Genomic DNA, 19,144 nt, shown 5'->3' on the forward strand with positions numbered 1-19,144 from the left:
ATAACAAACTAATGTGCAGATTTGTAACATTATCAAAATCTAAGCTGTAGACTGCACACTCTTGAAAAAGGGTTTAGAATCAGTAATTTGCCTTCTCTTCTTGACTGCAGTATAGAAAAGGGTGTGGTGACGTGTTTATCTTGATAAATCATAAAAAAATGCTTAAAACTTGTAATTAATTAGAAGAGCACAAAAACCTGTATCCTTGAGACAAATACGACACCTTAGCTCTTGTAACAATATTAATATAAGAATGTAGGAGATGCCCTGATGACTCACTGATATTTTACACAGCCCAGACTTCTGTCTCTGATTGCAGCAGTGGGTGGGACTTGTGAAGAGCACCCAAGATGAGCCACTTTCACCAGTCCAGTTATATTCTACTTCCCCAGCTTCCATATTGTCAGAAATATTGTTTTTGTCCATTCTACTAGTAGGCTAAAAGAGAATAAAGACTAATTCTCTTGTGAAATACATTGGGAGGAAGAGAGAAATCACAACCTAAATTTCTTTTCATAAGCACGTGAACAAAACCAGCACTGAGAATGGAAGCCTTAAAATGACAAAAACAATTAAAATCCAAATGTCAGGTTTGAGTTTATTAAAAACACATAAATAAACAAAATTCTACAGAAGTAGTAAAGAAATCATGTCCTGAGGTAGCTGAAGTCATAGAAGGTCATCAGAACATTAAAAAGAGGTAGGTTTTTTAAAATTTACTTGCACTTGTGTTAGTGCGTGCATTGCAATGAGTACAATTGAGGCTGGAGTTGGAGGTGAAGCTGTCACGTGTGACATGCTAGAGTATAATTGAAAGGATGGAGTGGTAGGTTAGAATTGGTGCTTACAGCAGGAAAAGCAATCACTGGTGTGATTTGTACATGTATTAATACTTCAAGCCTTAACAAAACATTAGGGAAGCACTGCATACTTTCTTGAGTATGCCACATGCATGTTTTCAATAGGAAATATATGCTTGACTGTCAGTCTGAATACTGGCAGATCAGACTGAACAAAAGGATCCTGGCTTTCAGCCCTCTGCGTAGAAGATGGTGCTTCAGGATGATATCTTGTCTTACGCTGCCTGTCAGTTGTGTCTCTTTCCAGTTTCTCAAGCTGCCTCCACACAGCATGTTTTGTCAGCATGAGCTGCTGTCAGGATGGTCTTTACAGTCTAAGATACCTGTCCTGAACTCTCATGTTGCCTCATACACAGAGTTCTTGGCAGTGTATCCATCGACCTGTGAAGGGAGGCAACCAAACTGAGAAAGTCATCACGGTTAAAGAACTGGTGCTGGACTCTGAAGTAGTCTGTCTTCGTGTACCCGAGTATTAGTTACACAGATCTTTCATTTGATCTAGAAACAGTAGAGATAGTGAGCACTAAAGACAGTACAGCACAAAAAACAATCCAAAAGTACTAGGACTGCAAGGAATCAAAGTGTTTGTCAATGATATTTTATTGCATCCCAGCAACAAAAACCTGAGATTCTTAGTCACGTAATGTCCAGTTATCATTTAAACTGAATCACAACTAAAAATATGTTAGTTTAGAATAAATTACTCCAGATATGGGCACTGAATTAAACCCAAACACTGGAAGGAGTCTGCTAATCCTGTTACTAAGCAGCAATATCAGTAATGGAAATACTTAAGTGAATACATAAGAGCATTCAGTAATTTTAAGAGACCTGGAATAGTCTGCTTTAAACCTATAGTTACTAGAAGCAGCTAGGGATATCTTGGTGTAAGAATCCCATGGACTTATTCCCTTCCCTACAAGTTTTTCTATCTACTGTTTACATTCTGTGTAGTTATAACTCTAGTCTAACATCTGACTAGAGAATTCCCTACTATTGTGTAGAAGCCCAAACATATAGGAGAGATGTTGCATTCAAGTACAAGTTAGCTGGTTGGTGTCAGAGACTTCTGGAAGGTAACTTAGGGATTTGAAGACACCTGGGTAACTTCACTGCTTCTCTTGACTGAGCTTGAGGAAGAGACAATGTGTTTTGGGAGGGAAAAAGAATTAAAAATAAATAAAAACCTACATGTAAGTCAGCCATATTTATCATACAGTGTTGTGGATAGAAATTCACTGCAAGGAACAGTCTAAAACAGGTTATGCACCTAACATATAAAACCAGTAATGCATTAGCTGTGAAGTTTAAAGACGCTATATTTACCCTGTAAGTATTGTTTGTTATAGCCTGGTATCTGGAGCAACTGCTGAGAGACACTGTTCAGCACCCTTATCAACAATATCCTTATAGCCTGCCATATGTGAACTATTTTGCCATGGGTTAGTAAGGTGTTTCTCTAAAATAAATTAATTCTGGCTGTTCTGTATATGACCCAACTGTTGAATTAAACCATGGTACAGTAAGCAATTTCTTTCTTGATGGAAATGTTTCGCAGTGAGCAAAAAGACAAGCAATTTCAACTTTGTAAAAATAAAAAACTGGCCTCTGGTAGCTATTATAAACACCAAGCAGATAGCTTCTCTTCTTCTTCTTCTACACTGTGCTGCCCACAGTGTAGCACAGTGAGTTTACAATTGCAGTGTAAAATAATTAAAAAAAAATAAAAATTGTTATATTCAGGGTCTATGGACTCAGATTGATACACAGTATCAGCTTCCAATATCAGATGACTATAAATTCATAGGCATTCTTAGGGATCAGTGATGTTCAATGATACCGTATCAGATCAGTGGGGAAACTCTGATGAAACAGAATTGACTTCCTCTATAATTTGTTCATTTTTTTCCTCTGCCATTTCTTTCTGCCCTATGAGATTTTTTTAACTGGAACTGTTTTGATTAATTTATTTCAGACCTAACATTTGCAATAATATCAGTTATTTGTAGGAACATTTTATATGAAATTTTATTATTAATATTTCATAAAACTTACAGGGTCATGAATTGAAGGGTTGTTGACTCAATAAAAGGCCGTGATCAAAAAGCTCCATGTTCTCTGTCAGTTCTTTAATTATAAAGATTGTGAGTATCTAGGAGAGCAGGTACATCCTCTACCCTGATCCATTATTCCATATTACAGAAATCTGCTGTTTAAGTTCATAGATATATATATATATCACTGAACAAACTTACCAACTTTATTATTTGCAAATACAGTCACTTTTATAGAACTAAAATATATACTAATTTACAAATGTCAGCTTGCAAAACTGTGAATTTAAACCAAAGTTGAATTAACAACACAAAAGAAGCCTGAATGCACTTTTTAATGTGAAGATCAATTTTCTTTTTTCTTTTTTTAACTCAAGTAAACTAAAATTATGTATATTATCATCACACATTTATTTATTGCAAAACTACACCGAGTTAGTGATCCTCAAGGGGATTTTTTTTTCAGAGATTAAAATTTTAGTAGTTTAGAATTAGAGGTCATAAACCTGGGATAAATATTATTTTCTTTATCCCAAAAGATGATTAAGACAGTCCCAAAACAGGACTAGTAAGAGAACTGCTTTATGATTTAATTGAGAATAGGAGCTCTGTTTCATCACTCTTTCTTTTATATTCAAACTTGACCATGTTCTTCATTTACAATAGTGATACCCAAACTAATCATATGGACAGAAAGAGTTGAAATATCCCCTGTGATGAAAACTTGGGCATTTGTGGTTTTAGTGCAATGAAAGATGCCACATGTATTTCTGAGCTGATGGATTTTATTGCTTTAACACCTTATTTAACTAACCTGGATGCTAGGCTAAATTGTAACAATGCCTTATAAATTTTCCTGCATCGGTCTAGCTAGACGGCTCAGTGTCTGCTATTTCTGTGTACTCTTGAAACCAAATTTTCTTGTGTGTCCACTAATATGATTTATTCTGAACAAATCCATTTAGATGTGCTTGTTGCATAGAAAGTAAGTGGTTTCAGTGAGGAAGACATGCTAAAGATTTAAATATTAAGGTATCAGTGAAAATTCAGGGAACTTACGGTTTCAGTTTTCTTGTATTTTTTAAGCTTCCTTTTGTTTTGACAGTTGTTCATATTACTTTGGAGAAAAATTGTTTCAAATATCACCATGGTGTTTAAAATAAGCTCATTTGACTTTTAAAGCAGTCAGTCACAGAATGATTTCAGGTCAGTACTGAACTTCTGTCTTGTATTTTTCTGTAAAGGAACAACATCTTATATAGGGATATCAATGAAGAATCCTGTGTCAGATGATTAAGAGGAGCAGCTGGTAGATGTTGTCTCTCTGTTGGCTTTTTGGATGAGTAATCCACTAAAAGATACCAGTTATGAAGAACAACTTTAAAAATAACTACTAAAATATTCCAATATTTATAATACTATTAACAATATTTTGCAATTTAGGCATTTAGAAACTGTTAATAATATTTTTTTTCCTTTAAGTGTACTTTATAAGGAAATAAAACATGCTTTCTTTGTTTTGAGTTGTTAATGTACCATAGACTAGAATACTTATTCCCAATTTGCATGGTTAAATCAGTAAGGCTGTTTTTCTACTTAAAGTATATGCATACTATGATATAAATGCACCTGACTTTGTGCCAACTACCAACTCACAGGACAAAGGACTCTCTCATCTATTGCTCATGCTTTATAATATAGTTCTGGTCAAACTTTTCAAAGCCTATAATGTAATCATTTAGGGATAGTTATAAAATGCCTGAGGCAGTCAGGCCTCCCATTAACTGCTGCTGATAGTGAAGAGCCTAAGTCTTACCACGTAGTGCAGTAATTGCATTTCAAAATAAAAGATAGCTTTTCTGCTGAGTATAATCTTAAAATAAAATGTGGCAACCTAAGCACTGTAACTCAAATCCTTCTTTGTATCTTTATTTAGGGACTTCCTGAGAAAGAAGCTGTGGTTTGACCATTTGAGAGTAGCTATTGATGAACCTCATTCCTTTGTGAACCAGCTTATATTCTAAGTTTCAGAACCTTTTTTTTATTATTATTATGAAGTCTTTGGTTATGGGTATTTGGCTAATTATGGATAGTAACAATTTTTTTCCTTTTTTTCCTAAACCTACTACCTGATCATTTGATTGGATGTAGCATATATGAATCCATATTTACGTATGACAGGACTCATTAGCCTTTAAGAGACCCAGGCTAAGAATGTGTCTAGTTTGAAATAACTGTAGATTAGGGTAGACATAAGTAATGTAGATGGTAGTTAATGGGGGGAGAGAGGGACCTTTAGAGGATGAGTTATCCCAGTTAACAAAGATGTTGAAATGGCGGCTTGAATTGCTTTGGCAGGTTGGTGCAGTACAGACGACTAGCTTCAACTGCAGACCTAATGTGGCTAATAATAAGTGATAGGAAACTTAGCTTATTTCTAAAAGTTATCCCACTTCTCTGTATTTCTCTTTATTCAACTATGGCTTTTATTTCAAATATTTGGGATTGCGAATACATGGAATGTTCAAGATATGGGAACATATTGGATTAGGTACTGGTACAATGGTATTTCCTTTTTATTTAGAAACTGGAGAGGCGTATTGGGTTAATTGCCACTTAATGTGTTGAATAGACAGGAAAAAAGAGGCGGTCTGGGTCAGGATTCAAGCTATTGTAGGTAGTTTGTGAGTCTTAACTTCAGAAAACATTTTTTTTAAAGTCATACCATTTGAAGGAAACATTTGAAATCCACACCAAAGTTTATCACCTGTAGTCTGAAAATTATCTCTATTATCAATAGAGAATACCACAATTAGCACTAATTTGTTGCCTTGGCAGATTTCATATAGCACAAGGATTAGATGGGTAAGTGGTGAACTGCAGCCTTCCCCTACTTTTAGGGACAGAGTTCCCAGACGAAAACCAGGGAATATACACTTTCTGTTTCAGGAACTTCACATTATTGTATGTCATGTAGCAATTACTGAGGGAAAATGTGAAAAGTTTCAGGAAGGTGACAAGTTGTAGGTTGAAGACGGGCACTATAATGCTGTGAAGAATGACCATGAAACTGAGAGCTTTTAGTTGGACGTACAATATTTCCTAGTAAAATATACTTGAGACTGAGAATATATCACCTCTTTCTAGGGGACCATTTTCTGCTCCTTTTACTGTGTGTATGTATACTACTTTATACTGTAAGCAAGTCCGTATCTTATTTAAAGGATTATGAGTGCAGAGTCACAGAATCAGACCTAGGAGGTCTCTCTGCTATGCTAACAAATAACTGAGATTTTAATTTATATAAAGAAATTTTACAGTCAAACTTTTTTTGTTTCATATTATTCTAGTCTTGGTTTTTGTTTGGTTGGTTTTTTTGTTGTGTGGTGTTTCTGTTTTTTTTTTTTTTTTTTATAAGGCTGCTTACAACTAGAAGAATTAGTACAGTCACATTTAAATTAAGGAATAGTGCAAAAAATAAATAATCTAATGAGACTTGAAGAGGAAATCAATACAAAATACACTCAGGAATCAATGCTGATGTTTTCTCCAGATAAATTGCTGTACTGATTGTCATGAAGTATATTGATGTCACTGTCACTATGACAACATTGTGACAAGAACTAGTCACTCTAGGCTACCTTGTAAAAGGATCTGTCATCTATATTTTTTTTGTATAAAAAGTAATAGAAATGAGAGCCTCTCCCCTAGCACAAGGTTTCATTTAAGGTTAGATGATTTGATATAGACCTCGGATCAAGGTATTCTTGAACAAGTGCCAAGCTAGCTTTTCAAGACAGGTAAGAACAATATATTATTCAAATACAATATGCTTTTACTTTTCAACTAGTAAAAACAAGAAGAAAAAATTTGCATTCTCTGAAACACAAGTATTTGTATGCAGAAAACTGTTTTGATATATTTCTCGAAAGTATGTCAGGATTTTATATCTGAGGAAGTAAGAAACATTTGGAAGAGGAATGTGTGTAATTTAACTTATAAGAGGATGGGGAGGGTCTGTATGCAATTGTTCCTGCCCTTTTAATTTAAAACAATCTCTCCACCTTTATGTATTTCTGGTTCTGTGTCATTCCAGCTAAGCCACAGAATCTGTGATGTACTGCACTTTTTCTTTCCTTTTTTTTTTTAAACCATATTTTACCATCCATACACCTAGTTTATTTTCTCCTGGTGTATCTGCCTGATTTTTGTCTCATAGATTTTAACGTTTGTATTTTCCCACGTCAGAAATACTACACTGGTGTCAGCAAAATAGCTTGTGAAAACTGTAGTCTCTAGAAATATCACAATATTAACAAAAGCCATACTTTCTGTGTTTGTTAATCTACATATTATGTTTTTGCAAATCTGTTCATCAATCATAGTGCTTGGTGTTTTTATATTAGCTGTTTAGAAACACAGAGTACCAACATGATATTAGAATGGAAATACACCTAGATAAAATTTTCCCAGAGGTATCTGTATTCCTAATAAAACTTAACCAGATCTAAAACTCCTATGGGGAATCCTTTGCTGTGCTGTCTTTTAACTGTGCAAGCCTAAGTGAGCAGATTTATTAAGCTCTGGCTCTCTTGATCTTGATTTCAGTTAAAATAAATTTAACTGGTGTTGATTTCTACACATGTCCAAACTTATTTATCTTAAAGTGATCATTACTTCAAAAGATAATTTTAGTCATTTATCAAATACAGTATTCAAACATTAATAAGAACAATGATGACTTTATAAGTTTCCTTTTTACGTTAATACCTTGTTCTGTTCTTCAATTATTCCCCAAGTGAGACCAATTCAATGGGAAAACTGGATACTCCAAAAAGTTATCATTTAGTTAGTATTTTTTTTGTTGAAACATAATTAAAAAATACCATGTTGAGACAGGATTTCTGCATATAGAGTTTGAGGACAGGCATAAGTATTCAGGAGTTAAAAAGAAATCCTGTCTGAGGGGGAAAACTATCAGGATAACAGCATTACTCATTGCATCATCAGTGCTCAATATATAGAGATCAAAAAAATCAGAGCAAGTTCTTCTTCCTCTAAATACAGGCTTGAGAACTTCCTGTCATGCTGTGGAGCCCAATGTGCATTATCTTAAAAAGTAAATAAATACATAAACAATACAAAACAAACAAAAACTCCCCTCCTCCACACCCATCAAAAAGGGAATAGGATATCTGCTTTTAAAATAAATGTCCTGAGGTCCTGAGTGAGTTAGTTGCTTTCCTCCAAGTCAACTGCATTTAAGTTTTCTCCATCATAATGTGTTACGTTATTTACTTTAGAAGTATTTTAAGCCTGAATTAAACTTCTCTTGTACATGCATGTTGAAGAACTTTAAATGGTCACACTGGAATTTTGATTAACAGACTGAAATGAAGTCACCTGAACATATAACCTTTGTATAAAGGGAAGTAGTAGCAACAATCAAGGAAGATGGTATGGTCCTTTGGCTCTCTCACTCCCTACTGTGTGAGATTGTTCTAACCATGCCTTGTATCTGTCTAGAAGTGAGTTAAAAGAAAACTATTCCTTCTCCTCTTCCCAAATGCACTCAAGGCTCAGCTTTAGCTGAATGATTTTACTCTGGTGCACTAAGAGCACAAGATGGGCAGTTGTTCTGTGGATGGATCCTAGGCACAGGCGAGGTAGGAAGACACCAGCGCATGAGACTGCAGGAGGTGGCTTTTCCCATAGAGGAACCTGGGGAAACCCCACTGTGGCTGGCAGAGGCTGGGAGGTAGAGCAGCAGGGGCAGAGAGGCTGCTCCCTCTGGTAGCACAAGTTGCCATTTCCTCTGTGCTTCCTTGCTGGCTTTAGAGAGGTGCAAGTCCAGCTCCCCTGGGCTCTGTCCTAGCTGTAGCCTTTTGCTTTCCAGCTCTGTTCAGGTCCCAGCCTTGTGTCCTTTGGAAAATTTAGTTTGACCACATTGCTGAGGAACCCAGAGCTGGTTCAACCGCTCCATAGTTTTACTTCTGATAGAGGTTACTTTAACTCTGACCTTGCTTTATGGTATAAGGTTAGACAAATCACATCTGGTTGCTACTGACAGGCAGTGAGGCCTTATTAAAATTTAAATGCTCTCTTTAAAAATTGCTTAGTTAGTTGACCACTAAAAAGGTAAATCATTAGCTTTGTCGTGATCAGTAAAAATGAGTAAATAATGTATTCCCATGTGCAAGTGAAAATTCTGATTTGGAAATATTTTAGAGAAATAGTAACATTAATTAAATGACTATATATTATACAAACCTGCCATCTTGGATTCTCTGCATGTTTTGTCTTCTAATAAGGTATGTAAATACAGAACATAATGCTTATAACATTTTCATGGGTTTGACGCTAGAATTTTCAATTTCTCAAGAAATAATAAATAATTGTAAATGAGAATAGATAGGCAAAGTGAAAAAACATCATTTTCAGACCCAGGTTTACCTAATGAAACCTACCAATTTAAAGTGGTATAAGCAGTAAACTGTTTCAGAAAATGCAAAAACAAGTTGCAGTCTGTGCTCACACTGATATATTTTATGGTTCCATTGTATGTTCTATTAATGAAATATATTTCCTAAATAACAGAAAAAGGATTCGTAATCACACTAATTAATACTATCTGTTATGTGCTTTTGCTGTGTAGCACAAATATATGAAGCTAAATCTCTCATTAGTGTTTCAAATTAAGCTGATTTTGCATTGTTTAGAATAAAGTCTTTCTCTATTTCCTCAGTTCTTCCAGAGGTGTCATTCTGTAGTGTTCTCAATAAGTAAAACCACAATTTTATTTTTTTTAACTTTAACATATAAACTGAGAGCTGAGGGGTTTTGTTTGCTCTAGATAAAATCTTAGAAAGCTTTAGAAATATTGCCATTTTAATTCAAGTGAAATTTTGTAGTTTGTAAAGCCTTGAAAATTTACTGTGATGCTAATATCTAGTTCAAATAAGATGTCTATGACCACCACACTCTCTTCAGAAAGATCCAGACAAATTGAAGTCCACAGCAGAGCAAGAAGAATGATACATTTGAAAAATTTGACTGGTCATGAAAATTTGAAGAAATTGTTTAACACCCTTCTGTGAAAGAAAGATTATTATTTAAACAGGATAGTAATCAAATGTTTCCTACATTATGGGACAAAAAAGTATATTTTGCAACAAAGAAAGGTATTAGGGAAAACTTGTTAGCTCTTAGGACAAAAAACCTGGAAATCTAGAATCTCTCATTGGAAACTTTTGCTCAACAAGCAGCTGTTATGGAAGTCAGAGTTTTAAAAAGATTTAGAACAAACGTAAGTTTATATTGCATATTTTCTAAATCATGTTAAGAGGTGTCAATCTGTAAGACAGCATCATTCTGAAATAGTTGTCTAACAGCGGTGCCTTTTTAATAAGCATTTCTACCTGCTGAGTATATTCTAGGTTGTAGCTTGTGTTCCTCTCAGAAGGGATGATTTACTGCTTTTAATCATGTAAGTGAACACACATGAGGGAATGAAGTTGATTCTGTTCTTTCACTCTTCAGGAGAATTACTGAATTCCTTGTAGATATGCAAAACCAATAAACAGTGAAGCTTTAAGCATGGGCATCATACAGATTCTGTAGCTACTATTGCGAATGGTGATACACAGGTTATAAAGAAATCAGCCTGAGCAAGTTTCCTATGGGTATACATTGTGCATAATAACAATAATAATAATTAAACAAAAAGAGGAAGAATCTCAGTACATGAACTACAAAATAAAAACATTGGTTTCAAAATCGTAAAGATGTAATGAAAATGGAAATGTATTTACATTAGTCATTTTCCTGGATTTTAAATTGTGCTTCTATACAGCCAGCCACATTATTTACATGAATTGGAACTGATTCTGTGTGCCTTCTCTTTCTATGGTTAGTAAATAACTGTCTTTTTATTTTTTTGTCACACAGAAATAGTAATTTCACTTATAAAAAAAGTAAAAGGGAAGGGGTTTGGAATATTTAAATTTTCATGTCATATGTCTTGCTGATTATCATTAAAATTTTCCACAAAATATGTGAAATATTTGTATATGTATTATCATTAAAATTGTCCACAAAATATGTGACATATTTGTATATGTATTTTTCCTTAAGTGGCTATTTTTATACTTTTTGATGCCTAGGGATTATTTAGTATAACAGTTTTATGTGGAGTTTAATTTTTTACAGTGGCAACTTCAAATTTAAATTAATCGCATCTTGGCATTAGCTCAAATCCATCCTCACATAAGAATAATCCACAAAGGGGAAACGGAAAGTTCCCTTTGAAATTGCTTTTAATACTATTCCATGATTGTCTCTTCAAAAATAAATGGTAAGATGGTCCTCTATCTTAATTTCCCACTCAACTCTGGTGTAGATTTTTTTAACATGCTGGATATTTCATACAAATCTGCATTTACTTTTTCAGAGAACTAGCTGAGAAAGAAATCTGACCACATTTCTTTTACAGACAGCAGATTTGCTTCCAGTGTTCTTACGTTCTGAAAAAATTGAGTGACTAAAAAAGAAAGTATTTTTTCCTTGTTTTAGTTTATTCTTTGATCTGATATCTTTCCCATGATGAGACGGAGGCAACGTGTAATGGAAAAACTGCAAAATCACAAATAATGGATAAATTATCTGTTGTTCTGGTTACCAACAAAGGCCTTTGTGACACAAATGCCTTATGCTTTGTGTGTTGCAGGAATGTTGAGTCTGCTGCTGAATGCTGGTAAGTACATACGGTTGGGATCAAACAAAAGATTGCGATGAACTTTGCACTTAATCAGAATGTGGATACTTATTATTGTTAAACAATTTTTCCTCAATTTCCTCATTAGTAACTACTGGAAAGTCTGAGAACAAAAGGGCTTTAGTACATTGATGAACTACTCCTTCTCTGCTTTGTACAGTACTACCTTCTTGTACTGCTTATGTCTCAAAGCCTGTGAAGCATTTTCACTACAATAATTATTTAAGGTTTGACATAATGTTGAACACTTTGACTTTGTATGCATTCCTCAGCCCTTTGGTTTGGTAATGTCTGCCTGTGTACAGCCCCATCCAGAATGAGGGTCTTTCAATGAATCGTCTTGCTAGCCCTGCTTGTGAAGGGTGTGAAAAACTTTCTCATTCAGATTTGAATAATCATTTCTATAATACATTTATTTATGAGTATGCATCACACAACGCACTCTCCCTTTCTCCAGAGAAAAGATATAGGTAACACCAGTAACATTGACAATGGATATAAAGGCATTTGTAAAACAAATCAAGAAAAGAAATAATCCCTTTTATTACTTGAGTAATCTTCTCATTTCTCTTGTCTCAGTGCATACAGGCAGCAGTATTTTCCCAAATATATTTTTTAGATTTGGAGGAGACCCAAACAAAATGATTGATGTAACACTATATTGCTACTGATGAATCAGTGCAAAACATGTCACATATACTCTTACATATGACAGAGGTCAGAATTTGATAAAGAGTCTTTCTTTAACTCAGTCCTGCCAACACTGTCCTCTTGATACTATTGTCTTATTATAGGTGTGTACTTATAAGGGCTATTTCTCTCAAATCCATTATATGTCCCAGGTTAAAGAGAAAGTTATGAGACCAATGTAATGTTGAAACAATAGCAATGAAAAATGTATTTTCAAGTAGATTGTGTTTTGTAAATCTCTGATAACTTAAAATTTATATGGTGCTTTGCATCTTTAAAGCACTGTGTAAGCACTAATTAGTTTTCACCTCAAGCTTGTAGCTAAACATTACCCCAATTTTATGACCTGGAAAAGTGGGAGAACAAAAATTAACAGTGTAGTGAAAGGCCAAAAGCAGATGTGAAACATTCCAGATAAGATTTTAGGAAATGTGTTCCCAAACCTATCACCAGCCATATAGGATGACTCTTACTTAGACACTGACTCTTAGATTACAGTTTTGACTAGAGTCTTTCTATAAAGGAACTAAAGTAGAAACAGGTATAGAATGTTTAGCATTCATACTAGAAAATGTTAGTTGTAAGGGAACATTTATAATGTATTCTATATTGTCAGTGATGGGATGTTTTTTTGTTTGGGTGGTTTTGTTTGTTTTTTTTTTCTGATTATTGAATCTGATAATTTCACCAGTTTCATGAATGACATCTTTTGTTATTATAGAAATAATAAGAGATACTAGGTTTGTGTGTACTATCAGGATTGCTTCCCAAGTATATAGAATCATAGAATCATTTAGGTTGGAAAAGACCTTTAAGATCATCAAGTCCAACCGTAAAACAATACATGTACAATGTACATATACAATGGCCCTTGGATGTCCTAATTGCTGTAAATGTGAGTTAATTTTTTAATTATTTTTTTAATAAACTTTAAAGGATTCCTATTTTAAAATGAGCTTGCTAGCCAGGTAGGCTGCTAGAACTCATCCCATGTTCAGTCAACTTTATTTTTATCAATTTCTGTGAATTGTTAAGGATAATGTTTTATAACTTAAGCTACATGTAATTTTTTCATCTGTGAAAACATTCTTACAGGATTGTTGCAGAAATAAGCTATAATTTAACTTACTGGTTTTTTAAATGAAAATCCTCTTTCAGCTACAATTTCTATGTGGGTTTTTTAATTTTCCTCCAGAGGATACATTTCTCTTGCACAGTGTTTCAGCTTGGTTATCTAAAAACAAGAATATGGAAATTACTGAACAGTAAATATCAGGTAAATTATTAAATTACCTCATTGCTAATAGCAGACTCATTATGAATACATTTTATTTACCTTCTGTTTTAAACAAACTATATCAGGAACTAGGGGTTTCCAAACTGTGGTCAATGATGGATGCCCCAATTAGTGACCCATCAGGTTGCAACAGGCCCTGCCTTTGGCCCTTTCTTTCCCTCGCACAGGAGCACATTGCCACGGTCTTTCCCACCCTGTATTAAAGCTACATGGTGGGAGCTGTTGTCAGTCTCTTAAATATAGTAACTAGGTATGTATTTTCCACACTTTATGGTATTTATATGTACATGTGTAAATAATGTTGTAATACATTCAATTATCTTACATATTTAAGTATATTAATTTAATATTAGCATATTATAAGTGCTATGCTAAATAAATATCTGAAATCTTAATGAAAATGTTCTAGGAATTACATGCTCGATGTTTCCAGTTTTTCCTACGTTTCATTACAGTTGATGTATGAAATTGCCAAGAAGACTTAATCTTTGCCCTTTTCCCATAAGACTTGCATTATGTCATGGTCCAATCTGTTGATCATAATAAAGTAGTTCATCTCAGCAGCTCCTATGACAAAACAGTGTCATCTTATCCTATATGTAACCTGTGGGCAAAGAAATTATAAAATGTATCGAAATACAGTAAAGTCTATATTTGAAACACATCAATACTGGTAACTTCTGAGCTGGTTCTGCATCCCTCCTGCTTGCTGTGGGGATTACTGTTGGAAGGTTTCCTGATCTTTTAGGCTGGTACCATACAGAGGAGAGTCTCCTTGGAGAACTGTACTGTGTTAAGGAAATATCCAGTTACTTCAGATGTTAGCTGTGTTGGCCTGGTATGCTGTCTGGCTGAAAAATGGGCTGCAGTAGCTCCAACAGCATGCTGCATTGGAGTGGCTTTGTTGCACTTCATGGGTGCACATACAGAGCTTGTTTCAAGCAGATCTCTGCAAAAGCAGGCATCTTAGAAAGATTATGGGATCACAATGCTCTCTGTATCTTGCTGTCTTTTGACAACATTATTTCATGAAACTTCAGGGAAATCTAAAAGTAAATTTATAGGAAAACCTGTTTTGAGATGGGAGTTTTGATTGGAGTGTAACTTATCTGAACTGACAGGTGTCTTTCAGAGGGGGAACTCTGAGCTTCCTTCTTCTGCTAGAAAAGTGGAGAGAATATTAGTGGATTGAATGTGTATTAATGTGGCATGTAATACATTCTTTGTGACAGAAGAATGTAAATGTTTAAAGATGAAAGTAAAATATAAAAAAATGGGTGAAGGGATGCAGCTGGATAAAGTAAACTGATTAGGAAAAGAGCTCTGGTAGGTAAATAAAATATTTTTCACCTCTGAAAAAGAAAAAATGCACTGCTAAAGCACTGGATAAATAATCTTAACTTCAAAGTGAAAGGTTTTTAAACTATCTCAAAAATATGTAGTAGTCACTAAAAACTTGATTGGGGTTTCAAAGTAGAAAATATTCTTGTATATGCATGAGTAAATATCCTTTCAGTTAGAAAATAGAAAAGTAAAACTCATAAGGATTTGGGCTACCCAATGACATGTCAATATATCTTCTCTAAAACCATTATGAGAGCTCTGCACTGATAGACAAAAATCCCAGCGACAAAGTGAAAATACAAGTGGAAGATTTGAACCACAGCTCACACAGAAATAAACCCAAGTTTGCCATTGCAGATCATAAGAACCCACAAAGATAAGGTACAGAATGAGATATGGCACACATGATCACTTCAATATCACTTTCAGTTTTTCTTCATAAAAGGAAGAACTAGGACTTACCTGATGCTCTGAGGCACAGGAGAAGAAAAAAAAAAAAGGCTCTGAAATTAAACAAATACTTTATGGCATTTCATTTTGAAGGCTCAAAAATCAAGGTTAAAGGAAAGTGAGACATTAATTTGTGCAAAATTGTGCACAAATTTCTTGTGTACAAGAAATTGCAAAACTTCAAAATGTGTTTGTAAGAAAAAAGGGGTAAAAGTAGTATCAGATGGAAGAACAAAAAAGAAAAATGGTAATAATCTCATTTGGAAATATACTTATTTAGATATTTGAGGATGAGGCCAATGAGGTTGCATCAACCCTGATATAAAAAAGTATTCTGAGGGGCTAACAGTCAAATAGCACAAATTCTAAATGCAACTATAACAATGGCAAATTTTAACTAGATAAGAACCCACCCCAGGTAGTATTGTATATTTTTATTTCTACCTTCACCATGAGAATTGCTAAAATCTTAGGAACATTAATATAAACTTTATATATCCATTTATTTCCTTGAGGATAATGACCACTGAAGGAATATTCCAGTTCTGTGATAATTTTTAGAAATAATAAATAGCTCAATCATTTTAAAAGTCTGTTGTTATTTACTAGAATTAAAGAAATCTTTACTTGTCTATGGAAACGATCTTGGTGAAGAAATGTTGGAGGAATCTCTGAAATTTAAGTAATTACAAAGATATAATTCAAATATGCACTATAAAATTCATGAAAACACAAAACCTTTGATTTGATGAATTCTGATTGTAAAGCATATGCACAAAAATTACAATACCTTGATATAATATATGGGCTCTTCAATAAACCATAGGATCTTAAGGACGATTATAAAACCCCCATATTGTCAAAATGTCAATCGTCTCTGAGGAAAACTAAAAGAAATCTGATTGACTTCTTATATAAGATTATATTTTAATGATGGCTAAATTTTGAGAGTTTTTTGTTTCATAAAATTAAAAGAGCATGCTTGCTTTATTTTATTTTTATTTAGGAGCTTATATTGATCAAATAACACGAGATGAACAATAGTGAAAACAAACCTCAAAAAACCCTTCAATTCACAGAGAAAGAAAAGCATGCAACATCCTCCTTCACAGTTGGTTTTGGAATATCTTCAGGTGTTGCTGTCTGGCAACATGAATAGTTAACATCTTGACAGCTTAAATCATGAAGCATGGAAAAATTAAAGTAAGCAAAACTTGAGTGAACTTGAGAAAACAGTGTTTATCACAGGCACTGCTGTCAGATCCAGTCAGTTGTTTTCCCTCATATGTTTTGCATTGATATTCATTTCATTATGATAAAATATGTGGATTGATGTAAGCAGCCTGGCTTCTGCATGGTGTTCAGTTAGTAAATTTTGCTGATGCTCTAAGCCTGCTAGCTAGAAGTTCAACCAGTATCCAAAGTAAAGATAATATTAGAAGTCCAGCAGTACAAAGGATAAAAAAGAAAACCACAGAAAAACAGGTTCTAAGCAAGGATAGGTATATTTATGGTGATGCTCAGTGCATCTGGCTCTTGGAAAGGAATTGAAAATGCTTTGCCTGTCCCCCTTCATGTCTCATACTGCATTTTTGGTGGCACTGTAATCCAGTTCCAACTGAGGGAAAAACTGGGCTTTTGCACATAATAGGGTGGTGATGGCATAGTGGGCTGGGACTGCCTTGAGCCAAGATGGTTTTTAGAGTCCGCGTCTTTGTCTTCTCTTTCTTAGGAAAGTTAGTTCTCTTAATGCTAGGTTACCATGAAAGATTGAAGAGTTAAACGCTCCTTTTGTATTTTCTCAGCTGAGTGTTATAAAGTTTGAAGTAACTTCATCAAGGCCAGACCATCTCTAAGGGGCTTAATTACATGGTGTCTACATCCTAAACAGCCTTAGGCTGATGGCAATAGAGATAATATGCTCAGAAAAGGCAGTAACATGACTTGAAGTGCTTGAGGTTAAGGACATAACTCTCCTAACTTCCCCTAAGTGAAGGTGCAATGGACACAACTGAAATACCAGAAATTCTGTTTAAACATAAGAAACTTCTTTACTGTGAGGCTTGCCCAGGGAGCTTGTGGAGTGTCCATCTTTGCAAATAGTCAAAACACAACTGGACACAGCCCTGAGCAACCTGCTGTAGCTTACCCAGATTTGAGCAGGATGTTGGACTAGGCAATCTCCAGAGGTGCCTTCGTATCTCAGCCACCCTGTGATGCTATGTTTTGGGTTGCCTTATGCTCCTACAGTACACTCAAGTTGCAAATTTAACCATTTATAGAGAAAATAAACACTTCTAACAAGAACTTTAGATCTGCCACAGTATTTGTGAAAGGTGGTATTAAAGGTGAATCAATCACATACTTGAGAAATTTTAATCAGTATATTTGTTCAGAGAGAAATTCTGTAAATCAGAAAAGAAAAAAAGGGTACAGGAAGAAGGACTGTAGAACCTTAGCCATATTTAGAGATAATTTGAAATGTTTTATTTGTCTTCAAAGGCATACAGGTAATGGTATCTTATAACAGGCAACTCAAAATATTATCTATGAAATTTTCTTAAAGTATTTAAATTTAAAAACTCCAGAAACTTATACTGAAAAATTATCCTAAAAAACTAGGGGGGTTGCAGAAATGTTATCTCAGAAGAGAATTTCTAGAAATGAAGAATTGGAACAAGTTCAATATTTTTATAGCACAGGTGATTTTTTCCTCCCTCCTTCCAGTTGTGGGCAGTGACATTGGAAGGAACAGGCAGACCCAGTCGATTAATACATGGCTCTGTGGCTGGTGTCAAGGTCACAGTTTTGGTTTTTTTGACAATGGGGTGGCCTACACAGCACCATGCTTGATGGCATCAAATGGGAGCTACCTTTCTCAAAGGGGAAAGAGGGTCTTTGCGAGGGAGCTTGCGGGGCTCATTGACAGGGCTTTAAACTAGATGTGAAGGGGGACGGGGAACATATCAGGCTTGCCTGCGGCAAGCTGTGGGAGGACACACAATGGTTAGAGGGACGGGGTGCTAGTATGGGCACTCAAGCTGTTGCCCAGGGGAGTGCTGGGGACACTGCACCACAGGCAAAGTCTTGAGGAGATGAGCTGGGGGCTCCTGAGGTAGTAGGAGCCAACAAGGAAACTTCCATGGAACATCGAGGGAAACAAGGGGTGTTCCACTAGGAAGGTGACATGGCCAACAGCCCAGATGAAGTGTCTCTACATGCAGCAGCATGGGCATGCAGCATGGGCAACAGAATGCATGCAGCATGGGCAACAAACAGGAGGAGCTGGAAGCTACCGTGCTGCTAGAACACTACGACCTAGTTGCCATTACTGAAACCTGGTGGGATGAATCCCCTGACTGGAGTGCGGCTATCGATGGCTACCGGCTATTCAGAAGGGAGAGGTGCGGAAGGAGAGGCAGAGGTGTTGCTGTTTATATCAAGAAATGGATAAAGTGTGAAGAGCTGTCCCTGAAGAATAGCCACAAGCAGGTTGAAAGCTTATCAGTAAGAATTAGAGACCAAAGCAACAAAGGGAACCTTGTGGTTGGTGTCTACTACAGGCCGCCTGACCAAGGGGAGCCTATTGACGAAGCCTTCTTCCTCCAGCTACAGGATGCTCAACACTCACAAGCTCTTGACCTGCTGGGGGACTTCAACCACCCTGACATCTGCT

Source organism: Ciconia boyciana, chromosome 2 (genome assembly GCF_034638445.1).
Source record: "Ciconia boyciana chromosome 2, ASM3463844v1, whole genome shotgun sequence".
NCBI lineage: Eukaryota > Metazoa > Chordata > Aves > Ciconiiformes > Ciconiidae > Ciconia > Ciconia boyciana.